The sequence below is a fragment of the Chelonia mydas genome, chromosome 19 (genome assembly GCF_015237465.2).
Source record: "Chelonia mydas isolate rCheMyd1 chromosome 19, rCheMyd1.pri.v2, whole genome shotgun sequence".
Classification (NCBI taxonomy): Eukaryota; Metazoa; Chordata; order Testudines; family Cheloniidae; genus Chelonia; species Chelonia mydas.
In genome coordinates, this window is record NC_051259.2 from 10,412,753 (window position 1) to 10,425,853 (window position 13,101).

At 48.0% G+C, this 13,101-nt stretch overlaps 1 protein-coding gene across 2 annotated transcripts in view; it reads right to left on the reverse strand.

The window, feature by feature from the left end:
• The window catches only part of SLC9A1 (solute carrier family 9 member A1), a 58,056-nt gene that overhangs the window by 21,814 nt on the left and 23,141 nt on the right, over positions 1 to 13,101 (reverse strand). The gene's annotated exons all lie outside the window — the stretch shown is intronic.

Below are 13,101 nucleotides of genomic sequence, written 5' to 3' on the forward strand. Positions count from 1 at the left end.
TTACAATGAACAGGCCTAAAGGATGGAAATAGATTTAGAATTATGTTAGCTTCCACCACCTCCAAACTGCAGCCACCCCCTCATTGTGCAGCGGTAGCAGAGCTCCGACATGGGGCAGGGGTTATTTCCATACCCACAACGTGAAACTAGCCAGCCTGGGGTTGGGCTCTGGGCTGAACGAGGGGGTTTGTGACGCTGCAAAGCTCTAATAGCAGAAGGGGCATTTGCAGACCTCAGACAGAGTTACGGCTAAACGAAGGAGGGAAGGAAAAATGCGTAACACTCCAGCTTCCTTTCTCAGGGGGCTTGGCCCAGAACGACCATCGCATCAGTGCCAACTGGCTGCTCCTAGGGGAGGGGCTCCTGCACACCCCCACCTATTAGAGTGCCTTAGTCGGAGTAAGCAGCCCCAGCGCATTGGTGACATTTTTCGGGGGGTGGGAGGGCGGTGGATGTGTGAGACAGGCACTAGTACCAAGGGACGTTTTTTAAATGGGGGAATTTTCGCCCTGGGAGAAAACATAGGGTTGACAGCCCCAGAGAACAGCATATCGAAGGCAAAGGTTGCAGCTGCGCAAACTTCCTGCCCTGCCCAGGAGCCTCAAGTCTGAAGCACATGTAAGTGTGGAACTGCCCATCCGTGAGGGGGGAGTTCGGTCTATGCAGCCCATTCAGTCCATGGCCTCTGCTGAAGCTAGTGAGGGGACCAAGGGGTGCCAGTTACAGTAAATCTGCGTGAGGTGAATACTTGCCATTGTCTAATTCATGTCACACAGGCCAGATAGTCATCTGATCACTACAGCCCTGGCTTTTAACCAGAGACCTGGAGGACAGAGGCTCTTAACCCCATTGCTAGTCCCCTGATGCATGCGGTTACCTCTGGCACCAGCTGCCAAGAAGGCACATCCAGTGGAATTACTGTTAGACAGCTGCAATTAATCACCATGCACCAGACCTTCCATTGTCACATACAATCTAAGAGTCTGAAGGGGACAGAAGGTGGTGGAGGATCTGGAGAGGAGGAAAAAGCATCCCCTGCCTTTCGCGTCTGCTAGCGGGCAACAGAGGGAGGAGTGGGGAGAATCATTCAGCTCTTATATTAGGCACATTGAGGCAGTAAAATGTGGCAGAAATGCAACCACGAAGACTAAACTGGCTTCAGCCTCCCACCCTAGGAAACAGGCCCCTCCCAAGGTGATGCGCTATCGGAATTTGTCTACACAGTAGTAAAAGACCCACAAAATTGCAGTGTAAACATTTGGGCTCAGGCTGGAGCTGGGGCTCTGAGACCCCATAAGGGGGGGAAGGGTCTCAGAGCCTGGGCTGCAGCAGAAGCCCACATGTCTGCACTGCTATTTTTAATGCTGCAGCCTGAGTCCCGCAAGCCCAAGTTAGCTGACCCAGGCTCTGAGACTTGCAGCACAGACACCCCCTCAGGAACGGACTGGAGCTGCGGATGATCGGACCTTTGCAAACCAGGCTCTGGGGCTTGAAGGCTAAAATCCCAACCTGGTTTCTGCTTTGCACAAAAAGCAAGGGTAGCAGTGGAGTATACCCAGGTCCCTGACCTGGCTAGTTACAGGACACATGGCTTTTGGCGCTTCCGTTGCCACTACCAGACACAGCCACATCTCTCACTTACCCGAAGTCGTGTCGCTCTTTAATACATGTGTGTGTTTCCCAGGAGAGGCGTTAAAGCAGAGGATTGAAAAGGTTTGTATTTCCACTGCGTAGGATATTAGTGTTCCTCAACCTTTTTGATACCAGGGACCAGCTTGCTGCCTTCCTAAACCGTGTCAGGAAAATCTCAGGGAGCGGCAAGGAGGCTGTCATGGACTGGCACCGGTCCACAGACCTTCGTTGAGAAACTCTGATCCAATGCACATCAGCCCTAGCCAGATCATGGCTTAAGCTACAGGCATCGCAAGAAATCCACAGTGAGTCAGTCAGGTGTCACTTGCTAAATATGTTCAAGTATTGAATAATATCCTCTCCGCCCAGAAATTCAGTGTCTCTCACTTTGTCCCTTTCGCTCTCAGGATTCCATTAATCTGGAGCATCCGTGTGCCAGTGCCAATTAAACATCTACAGCCTTTCTGTGAAGCCCTAAAAATAAACTTACATGGGCTGCGCATTAATTAGGCCTTTGATCTCGCTGAATTTCAACACATTCACTCCCCATCTTCTTCTCTTCTTAAAGAGCGCATGAAAGCTTACTTCTACCGGGCTACTGCTGTGATCCCATGGAGACAATTACCAGCCTCAGCCAGCCAACGACGGAAAGCAAGGAGCATTAGACCAGCTCATCGCGGGGAGGAGAGGGGGGTAAAAAACAGACAGTAATGGCAGCAGCATACCCACTGCTGGAATGGAGAGCACACCCACCCTCAGACTGCCCCAGGCCGGATGTGAGAAAGGGGAGACAGGGCAGTGAGTGGGAGAGAACGGCCCTTGCAGTGCAGGCTTGTGGCACACAAGCAAGGCCAAAGTTCTAACACCACCTCACTTCTAACCCCATCTCCGACACCGACTTCCTGTGAGACTCTGGGCAAGTCATGTGTCTGCGTGCCTCAGTTTCCCCATCTGTAAAGTGGGGATAGTATTTACCTCCCTGGACCCTCTGAGTGAAGCTGCGAGGGTTGAGGATTTATTCCAGAGGAACTCTGCAGAGGCAGATTGCTCCTCAAGGGCTAAGCAGCCATATCAGCTGGGGCAAGGCAGCTTTCTGGTACAGTTTACCCCAATAGCATGTGCCGAGCAGCAAGCTCGCCAGGGGAGCTTTGCGAAGCATGCAGGACCTCGTTCATGCAGTGAAGAGCACCAAGGTATTTCTTGGGCAGGAGGCGAAAGGTGACAATTGGCCTTCTGATTATCATCCCATTGGAACAGGATTCCCAGCCTAAGTATCCGATGAAGTGAGCTGTAGCTCACGAAAGCTTATGCTCAAATAAATTTGTTTGTCTCTAAGGTGCCACAAGTCCTCCTTTTCTTTTTGTGGATACAGACTAACACGGCTGCTACTCTGAAGCCTAAGGACTGCCACCCTCTGAAAGGCAGAGGCTAATCCAATATTAAAACGACTAGAGCAGGCTTTATAAAACCTTGCAGCATCCTCACCTCCCAGCTGGGTGGGGATCGTTCAAGAGAAAATTATGTACATCTTTCTCCCATTAAGTGAAGCAGGCATAGGACACCAGAGCTAAGGTTCCCCAGCACCCATTCACATCATTTGTTCATTGCTGTTACCAAGGGAACCTCCCCCTGCCTCATTAGAAGCTCTTGTCTTCTCTCAAGCTCTCTGTGTGCCGTACGGCGCAGGTGGGAGTGTGATACAAAGGACAGAGTCACTAACTCCAGCTGCTTTGTCCGGCGGAGCTCATTCTCCAAGATCTTTTAAGAAGAGGCAGAGGAGAATGCAGAACCTGCTCCGCTACCAATAGCTTCTGTCCAGAACACAGCCCTGGGCTTCAACGCCAATTCTCTTCCGGCCTCCCAGGACTGAACAACAATTTAGATCTCTGCTCCCTTCAGGAGAACATGAGCAGTCTAGCCTTGCATGGATGGCCTGGTAGTTTCCACGTGGGAAAATTACAGAATGCATGGGCTTGCTCAACTGCTGACGGTGTTGCATAAGGGTTATACAAGCTATTTGTCATCTCAGGGCTGAACCCAGCATGGGTTCACTTGGGCACACAGATGCTGTTTTGCTGCTCTCCAATCCTCCTGCGATTTCAAATGGATCGCGTGTTCTTCGCTTCCTGCTCTAAACTGTTGTGTTGTGTGCTCTTCAGCCCCTGCTGAAGCCTAGTCCTCTCTGTACAATGCGTGGGCAATGCTTTGGGACCCTCTGGGATGTGAGCTATGGAAGCACAAAATAGGGTAAGAGAAAGACATGGAACTGGCTGTAAAATGCCACATAACAAATCAAGTCAGGGCTCTATTTATTTTAACAATCCAAATTTAATATCTGGCCCAGGTTAATGCTGATCTCGGGCAAATCTAGATGTATGACGCACATGGACTATCAGCATACGGAATTGTGCATATCTAGTTCAGGTAAAATATTAATTGTTTGCAGTGCTTAATTTGTAATGAAAGACATGTCAGGGCTCAGGCCTTTTTTTTTTTTTTTTTTTTTTATTATTTACACTTTCATAACAGAGGTGGCAAGCCCAGCGGTGCTGGGGCTACTAACGGCCAAGCCCTGGCACAAAATTAATCACTGATTATTTGTATTGTGGTAGTATCTAGGAGCCCCAGTCATGGACCAGGGCCCCATGATGACAGGCACTGTACAAACAGGAAGATGGTCCCAGCCCCAGAAAAGCTGATTCCAGCAGCCTATTTCAAATGAACGAAACTGACATTAGAGACCATTGCTGCTCCTTGGCGTCCTGATTTCAGAAGTAAATCATTTTTTGCTGCAGCACAGGGCAGAAGCCAGTTTTGTTCAATATCTTCATAAATGATCTGGAGGATGATGTGGATTGCACCCTCAGCAAGTTTGCAGATGACACTAAACTGGGAGGAGAGTTAGATACGCTGGAGGGTAGGGATAGGATACAGAGGGCCCTAGACAAATTGGAGGATTGGGCCAAAAGAAATCTGATGAGGTTCAACAAGGACAAGTGCAGAGTCCTGCACTTAGGACGGAAGAATCCAATGCACCGTTGGACTAGGGACCGAATGGCTCGGCAGCAGTTCGGCAGAAAAGGACCTAGGGGTTACAGTGGACGAGAAGCTGGATATGAGTCAACAGTGTGCCCTTGTTGCCAAGAAGGCCAATGGCATTTTGGGATGTATACGTAGGGGCATTGCCAGCAGATCGAGGGACGTGATCGTTCCCCTCTATTCGACATTGGTGAGGCCTCATCTGGAGTACTGTGTCCAGTTTTGGGCCCCACACTATAAGAAGGATGTGGAAAAATTGGAGAGAGTCCAGCAGAGGGCAACAAAAATGATTAGGGGTCTGGAACACATGACTTATGAGGAGAGGCTGAGGGAGCTGGGATTGTTTAGTCTGCAGAAGAGAAGAATGAGGGGGGATTTGATAGCTGCTTTCAACTACCTGAAAGGGGGTTCCAAAGGGGATGGATCTAGACTGTTCTCAGTGGTAGCTGATGACACAACAAGGTCTGAAGTTGCAGTGGGGGAGGTTTAGGTCGGATATTAGGAAAAACTTTCACTAGGAGGGTGGTGAAGCACTGGAATGGGTTACCTAGGGAGGTGGTGGAATTTCCTTCCTTAGATATTTTTAAGGTCAGGCTTGACAAAGCCCTGGCTGGGATGATTTAGTTGGGGATTGGTCCTGCTTTGAGCAGGGGGTTGAAGTAGATGACTTCCTGAGGTCCCTTCCAACCCTGATATTCTATGATTCTCTGATTTATTTTATTTTTGGAAGTCTCCATAGGAAAAATCCCAGATGGGAAGGATCTCCTCAGGCAGAGCAGCGTTATTACAAAATGACTCACATAGGATGCCTGAGAAGAGTAAACAGCCTTCATTTGCTAATGAGCTGGGAGCATTAACAGCAAGCCAGCTTACACAGGAGTGCATGAAGCTCATTTAGGCTGCTGGCAGAACGCTGCAGGGGGGGAAAAAATCTCTGGGGCTAATGACTCTTGCTATCAGACACGTCAAATGCCATAAAAACTATCAAATGCAAGAAAGCTGAATCAACATTAGTGCTGAGAAATCAAACAATCAAGGAAAAGGAAATCCAAAAGATAGAGGTTTCTATTAAAACACTGACTTGGCCGTGTCACATCCTGCATGTGTTCCGGCACATATGGGCAAACAGAAGTTAAAGACACATTGAAGGAGGCAGACAGAGAAACCATTACCCAGATGCAATGTGGTCAGGTTACGGTTAAGGCAGACCCTAATTTATTCAAGTTCCCAACCAGAGTTCTCAACATTCACTTCAGGGAAAACTGAATGCAGCATAATCTCCTCTTGCCCTTAAATGCCTCGCACCTAAAATTTATGATCTTTTAAGCAATTAAGGACGCCTCAGAGGCTGTACTGTCGCTGCAAAAAAGGTGTGGAGTTTACACTGAGATTGGTAACTGAAGATCATTCTCAATGTAAAACCTTAGTGGAGGCAAGGGACAGGTAGTTTTTACCTGTGTGGTTAGTCAAGCTCAACCCTACACATTCCCAACCTGGCACTTGCCTCGATGTAACTAGTCAACGTAATAAACTAGCTGTGCCTTGTCTCCGCTAGGATTTTGCATTGAGATAGATGGGTGTGCTCTTACGCTGAGTTGGCTATGTGTTGCAGTGAAAACAGCCCACGCTGATGAGTTTCAATAGACACCCCATGTTCTAAACAGATTTACTGTCAGCCTGCCACTGAAAGGCAAACAGAAGCAGCTCTACTGAGCAAGTCCAAGCACTCAATTTAAAAATGTTTATGACTAAATGTTTATGACTAAAAATGTTTATGACCTTGCACCTACATTTGCTCACATGTGGACAGACTAGCAGTGAGGGATCTTCTGCTCATGCAAAGGCCCATGGGAGAAGCCCACTTGTGCGCTACCCACTGCAGGAGTGGAGCCTAGCTCCCTGGTAAAGCGCTTTGACATCTGAAGATAGAGCGCTGTATAAATATTAATAAAATAACTTTAGCAAGACTGATCTGCTTTTCGACAGAACGGCATGGGGCGTTTTCCCTTTGGCACCGAGAATAAGGTTAAATGAGCCATGTTCAATGGCTGCAGCTGGCAACATCAGCATTATGCAGCTGCTTGATGTCCCCCAATGCCCGCTTTCTTTACTCGCTAATGACTCTGAAAACGGTTATGCTGAGTTTTCCCTCAAACTTTCTATCAGAAGCTACATTCGGGCTGAGTCCAAACCATTTGACACAAGAGAAGAAATGGGGGGGTGAAGAATGAAAAACGGATCTCACGCTTTTTAGTCAGGCTTGCTAACAGTGGACACCATCATAAACTGGCCCCTCACTATAGCAGGAGGTGAGTGATGGTGATGGGAGGTGATCTTTTAACTAGAGCTAACATTTGTACCACTGCAGCTAAGATAAAAGTGCTATTGAGGCTTGTGGTATTTATTATTGATCAGTAGATCTCTAAGCGCTCCATAACCTTTAACCCTTACAATGCCCTTGTAAAAAGAAAAGGAGGACTTGTGGCACCTTAGAGACTAACAAATTTATTTGAGCATGAGCTTTGGTGAGCTACAGCTCACTTCATTGGATGCATTTGGTGGAAAATTCGGTGGCGAATATAGACTAACATGGCTGCTACTCTGAATGCCCTTGTAGGACACAGAGGTGCTATTATCCCCATTTTACAGATGGGGAACTTAGGCATAGAGAGACTGAGGCCCATATCCACAAAGCTATTTAGGTTTCCTAACTTCTGAATTCAGTGGAAGACCTTTGTGGCTCTAGGCCTGGGTGACTTGCCCAAGGTCACACAGGAAGTCTATGATGGAACAGGGAATTGAACCCAGATCTCCCAAGTCTTAGGCCTAACCACTGGGCCAGGCTTCCTCTCTCTAAAGGCAATCTGGTTGTACATAGTTGCCCATGGAGGGGCGGTCTGGAAGGTATTCTTTGTGCACTCTCCTACCCCATCCATGGACAGTGTTTGGATCATTTATTTTTTTTCCTTCACCACCCACTGATGCACGAACAGCTTGCCAGCCACAGTCAGACGCAGCATCAGGATTGTGATCTAGCAGGACATGTGCTGTCTCTTGGGGTGCTGACAGCGATAGCCTGGATTATAGCTACTCATCAGATCGAAAAGAATCCATCCAGTGCCATGGAACAGGTCAGATCTGGCAACAGACTGAGCAGAAAGAGGTTGCAAAAGAGGCTGGATGCTAAATATTATGGCTGAAGCAGAAAAAGTTCCAGAATGTACAAGGAGGGGAGAGAAACATTCTTCTTAATCTCTGAGGACAGGACAAGAAGCAATGGCTTAAATTGTAGCAAGGGCAGTTTAGGTTGGACATTAGGAAAAAATTCCTAATTGTCAGAGTGGTTAAGCACTGGAATAAATTGCCTAGGGAGGTTGTGGAATCTCCATCATAGGGGATTTTTAAGAGCAGGATGGACAAACACCTGTCAGCGATGGTCTAGATAATACTTAGTCCTGCCTTGAGTGCAAGGGACTGGACTAGATGACCTCTCAAGGTCCCTTCCAGTTTTATGATTCTATGAAATACCTAGATTTCCTACCTTAACTTCCAAAGCAACTGTTTTGGTGGAATCCCAGCAGACAGCTCAGTAACAGTAACTGATACTATGTCATTAATTCCAACGTGTTTTACCGCTAGATTAGCTATGGTATATCTAGGAACCAGTTCACCCACCACTGAAATGGTACCACCTCTGGGTTGGAAAATAGCAGCTGTTTAACAGCAACACTGCATGGACATTGTAAAGAAATATAGACGGGGGTGTCTATTTATCCTCTCACAATGCTGTACAAGAACAAGGAGTCCAATGAAAATGAAAGGCAGCAAGTTTTTAACTAATAAAAGCAAAACCTCTGTTTTACATGATGCATAATTATCCTGTGGAACTCTCTGCCACAAGGTCTAATTGGGATTAACAGTTTGGTAGGTTTTAAAAGAGGATTACTCACAAGTCTATTCTTAAAAACATCCACAAGTATGTCAGATAGTATAAAACCACACCGGGCGGGCACTAGTCCCTAACTGCCTGGGGTTCAGAAGAAGTTCCCTCTCATGGCAAGTAACAGATTGTGCCTTCTGGGGTTTCTTGCACCTTCCTCTGAAGCATCTGGTATTGGCCACTGTCAGAGACAGGACAGTGTACTAGAGGGACTACAGGTCTGGTTCCTACATACATTTCAGCAACGAAGAGCACGCTGTCCCAGTGAAGCTGCCCAGGAATTTTAGGCAGGCAGAATGCATATGCCAGGGCCCCACAGTCACCATCCCTCCTCTAATGGAAAAGATTAAGAAACGAGGGAGGAAAAAGCACTTCATATATTCACTCTGCTTTTGTTCGATTCCAAGTCCCTTAAAACCAATGTCTTGAAACAAAGAGGGCTGGGAGAGGAGCCAGAGCATGCCAACTTCCCATGCTAACGTTTGCATTTACATGCGTTGCTGCCCAACTGAACCGGAACGGAGCCGGAGCCAGTCTGCCTCTCTGCATTGGGAAAGATGACTGCAAGCAAGATGGCTCATCCCGAGCATAGGCTGTTGCCCCAGCGCCATGAGGATCCTGCAAATCAGACAGCTTTGATGACTGCCATCCATACCATGGAGCAATGGGGTATCAGTCAGGCACATGGCTTCAGCCCTAGAGTTTCTAAGAGCCTGGACTCTCCAGCCAAGTCCAAGGAAGAGTCTCAAATATAACCCGTTAACTACCTTGTAACCCTCCCTTTTCTACCTCAAGCTCCCAAGTGCTCACAGACAACAATGCAGGAGGACAGCAGCACGGGTTTCACTAACAGGACAATGTACATAATTGGATGTCCTACCATCAGCCACAAAGGAAAGGGAGCATCCCCTACAGCTAAGGGCAAGTTGCTTGAAAGCTCAAGAGCTTCCTTTGATATCATACCTTTGGGAGCATCCTCCGACTACGAGCAAATAGTGGGAGCACGGGAGAAAGATCCACAGGTAAATCAGGGCTTGATCCTGCTCCCACTGGAGTCAGAGGGCTAGAATACTATGTCCATTGCAGCAGAGCAGACCCTCACCTGAGCAGAAGATGGAGGGCCATGGGAATTTTACTCCAGTTTTCTGAACAGAGAGGAGTCTAGGACAGTGGACCTCCAGACTGGAAACCTCACTTTACCAGAACTCTAATTGTGATCCCATGGATGGGGAGCCAGCACCTTTTCACGGTTTAATATCCTCCTCTCCCACACACAGCACCCTGTCTACATTACAGTCAGGCAGGTTGGGATTACAGGGCACTGTAACAACGTCCTTTGCCAAAAACTGCAGGGCTTGAGCAGAGAGAGAGCTTCTCAGTAGATCTATCCACCTATGGTACTTATCTGGCCTCCAGTAGCATAGCATCTGAAAGCCTCACACAGTAGATTTATCCTCCCAACACTCTAGCAATGTGGAGCGAAGTCACCGAGTGTAAACCACTGGATTATCCTTTCTCTCGAAAGGCAACATAGGCTGTAGACAGACTTCCAAAATTTGGAACAATTTCCATTGCCATCTGCAGCCAGCCACCACTAAAATTGTCTGAAACCTGTCATTAAAATTAGGTTCTCTAAACTCAGTGCTCTTAATAAGATGCCCCACTATTATTGCAGGGAACACACTTCCATCTCCAGACACATCTTATGAGTTACCGTTCCGCTTTCGGGAGAATGGGAGAAACTGAGGCACAGAGAGGGGGGAAGTATCTTGCCCACGACCATGCAATGACTCAGGGTCAGAGTGGGGAATAGAACCCAGGAAATCCTGATGCTCAGCCCACCAGCCCATGCTGCTTTTCAGTAGGTCAGATATTTTACAGCAATAGCCCTTTTTAGAGAGGACTGAATACCAAGGACAGGAAGATGCTGCTCTTGTGTGACTTCTGGATGACACTAAAATCCCCGGGTCATCAAGTTCCAAACCAAAAGTGGAAGACCCCAAAGAGAGGATCCCCCCCACTCCTCCCAATTATTAACTGTGGTTATTCCTTTGCTGTTATAACTAGGATTGTGCTGCCCTTAGCCCCCTGATGGGAGGGTAGTCTGGATGCAGTTTTAAAGGAGAAACGCGGTTCCCTCCTCCAGTCTCTGCTCAGCCAGCTGATGCATACAGCACAGAACGAAGAGCAAAAAGTTAAGTCTGCAGCAAAACTGCAGCTCCTAGAGCAGCCCAGCTATTTGCAAGGAAGCAATACTCCCAACAAAACCCTGTGGCTCCCACCTCACCGGAGCTACACCATGGAACTAGACCCATTGCTGTTCCTAACACAGCACAGGGGGGAAGCCATGAACAGCTGGAAAATAGATTAACACAGAAGGGGAGCGGAGCATGCTCAGTTGGGGCTGCCCTTCTGAAGGACACTGCAGATAACTTGCTCCAGCAAGATAGACAGCTGCACACCCCTCAGGTCTCTGGGCAACCCAAGAGTCTTCGCAACAGGGCTACCTTAACTCTTTAGAGAAAAAAAAAAAAACAGGAGTATTTGTGGGTGCCACAAGTACTCCTGTTCTTTTTGCAGATACAGACTAACACGGCTGCTACTCTGAAACGTAACGCTTTAGGAGGCTGCAGCTGGCAGGTCAACCCCATCCAAAGAGCAGCAATAAGAGACTATGAACCAGGATGCTGCTCTTCCTAGACTCGACTGAGGGGATAAGTGCTGAAACGTATATGCATTTCAGCAGCCAGACGGAACACCCTCCCCCAGTGTTATTTACTGCTTTCAGAGGGATCGACAGGTTCTTGCTCCCCTATACAAAAAGGATCAGCGCAGCTGTACAATTGACTGCGTTGACACCAGAGTCACTCTAGGAGGTGGATAAACTGTGATCCAGTCACTAGATGCCTGTGGCTGCTTAACAGGGGCGCAAGCGTGATCCCCTTTTAATACCGTTATCCTAATTTTGGTACTTATATGGCCAGCCCCCGTTGCCACAGTAACTACATACCTAATCCAGCTGCAGTCCTGCTACATCCACCACCTACGAATCCCAGCGTCCTCTCTCATCCTTCAGTTGGCCCTTTGAAGAGCACGGTATTCCACGCCCATTTAAACTCCCCCTACCACTTCTATACCAGCTTAATGAAAGGGGCCTGCTCCCCGATGAACTAACCAGTGCACCTGTTTCCCCGAAGAGCTTGCCAACCAAATTTTTTGCCCAGCATTAGGAAAAGACAATTTCCACCAGACCATGTCCAGCTATGAACTTGAAAAGGCAGAGGATAGAGTGGGGGTGGGGAGCTGCCGCTAGACTGGTACCTTCTTTTTCTGAACGGACTAGGAGAGAACGCATGGTTTCTGGGCTAGGCAGGACAGACAAGCACTAAGCTGGGTGACGCCTCTGATCGCACACATTTCTTTTCTCCTATTGAGCAACTTGTCATACAACGGGGGAGGGAATGGTCTTTGGCAGCTAGAGTATGGGTCTGGGAGCCAGGACTCCTCCTGAGTACTATTCCCACTGACTGACTGATTCCAAGGGTACAGTGACTTCATTTCTGTTTTCCCATGTATCACCATAAGAATACTGCCACTTCCCAGAGCTGCGAGGCTTAATTAGTGTTTACGAGTGCCTTGAGATCCACAGAAATGCGAGAGATTACTCAATTAAAATCCTGTATATCTGTGCATTTTGGAGTGAGGGTTTGTGGAATAAGCATCTGGGACTAATCTACTAGCTCATGGCTAGCATCCGATCGCCATGTGGAGGAGGGAAAGCTGATTCCTAGTTAGCTACTTCCTCTCCTGGCTAGGTGGAGAGCCGTTCCCTAACCCCGCCCTCCAGTTACTCATTTATCCAGACACTGAGTGAGTTTCCAGGGTCCTCCTTCACTCCGGGGAGAGGATCCTGGAAAATGTCAGTTGAAAGGCATCCCCTGCCCCCTAGCTAATCTTCCCCAGACACAGGCATGGCTATGAATTCAAAAGTGCTTCCTATGACATTACGGAATGTTATACCCAGGTGCTTTAACAGAGTTCTACCTCAAAAATTCACATCCCTCCCAGAGCCTCCAGTAGGCAGGGGGGCAAATGGGATCAACCAGCCGACCGAAATGAAAAATAAAAGCCAAAGGAAGACCTAGGGCTCATGCAATCACAGCAGCACCAGGCAGTCAGCAGTAACGTAGATGCTTTGGGGTAGAGACAGAGATTGGACTTGCCCTGAGGAAACTAAACAGCTAGTGGTTTACACCTAACAATAGACCAAAATCAGTGCTCAAGTCCACCCTGCAGTTAAGGCCTTAACACTTAAATTATATTTGTTAAACCACATTAGGTCACTCAATCACCTGCCCCATCCCCAAAACCGAGATTTAAAGAGGGATGAGCCCCAAACCACATCATCCTGGGAAGCCATCACATACGTGCTTTCCCCCACCTCCAAACTTCTTGGCTTCTCCCCCCACTGCAGCTCTCCTTCCCCAGGG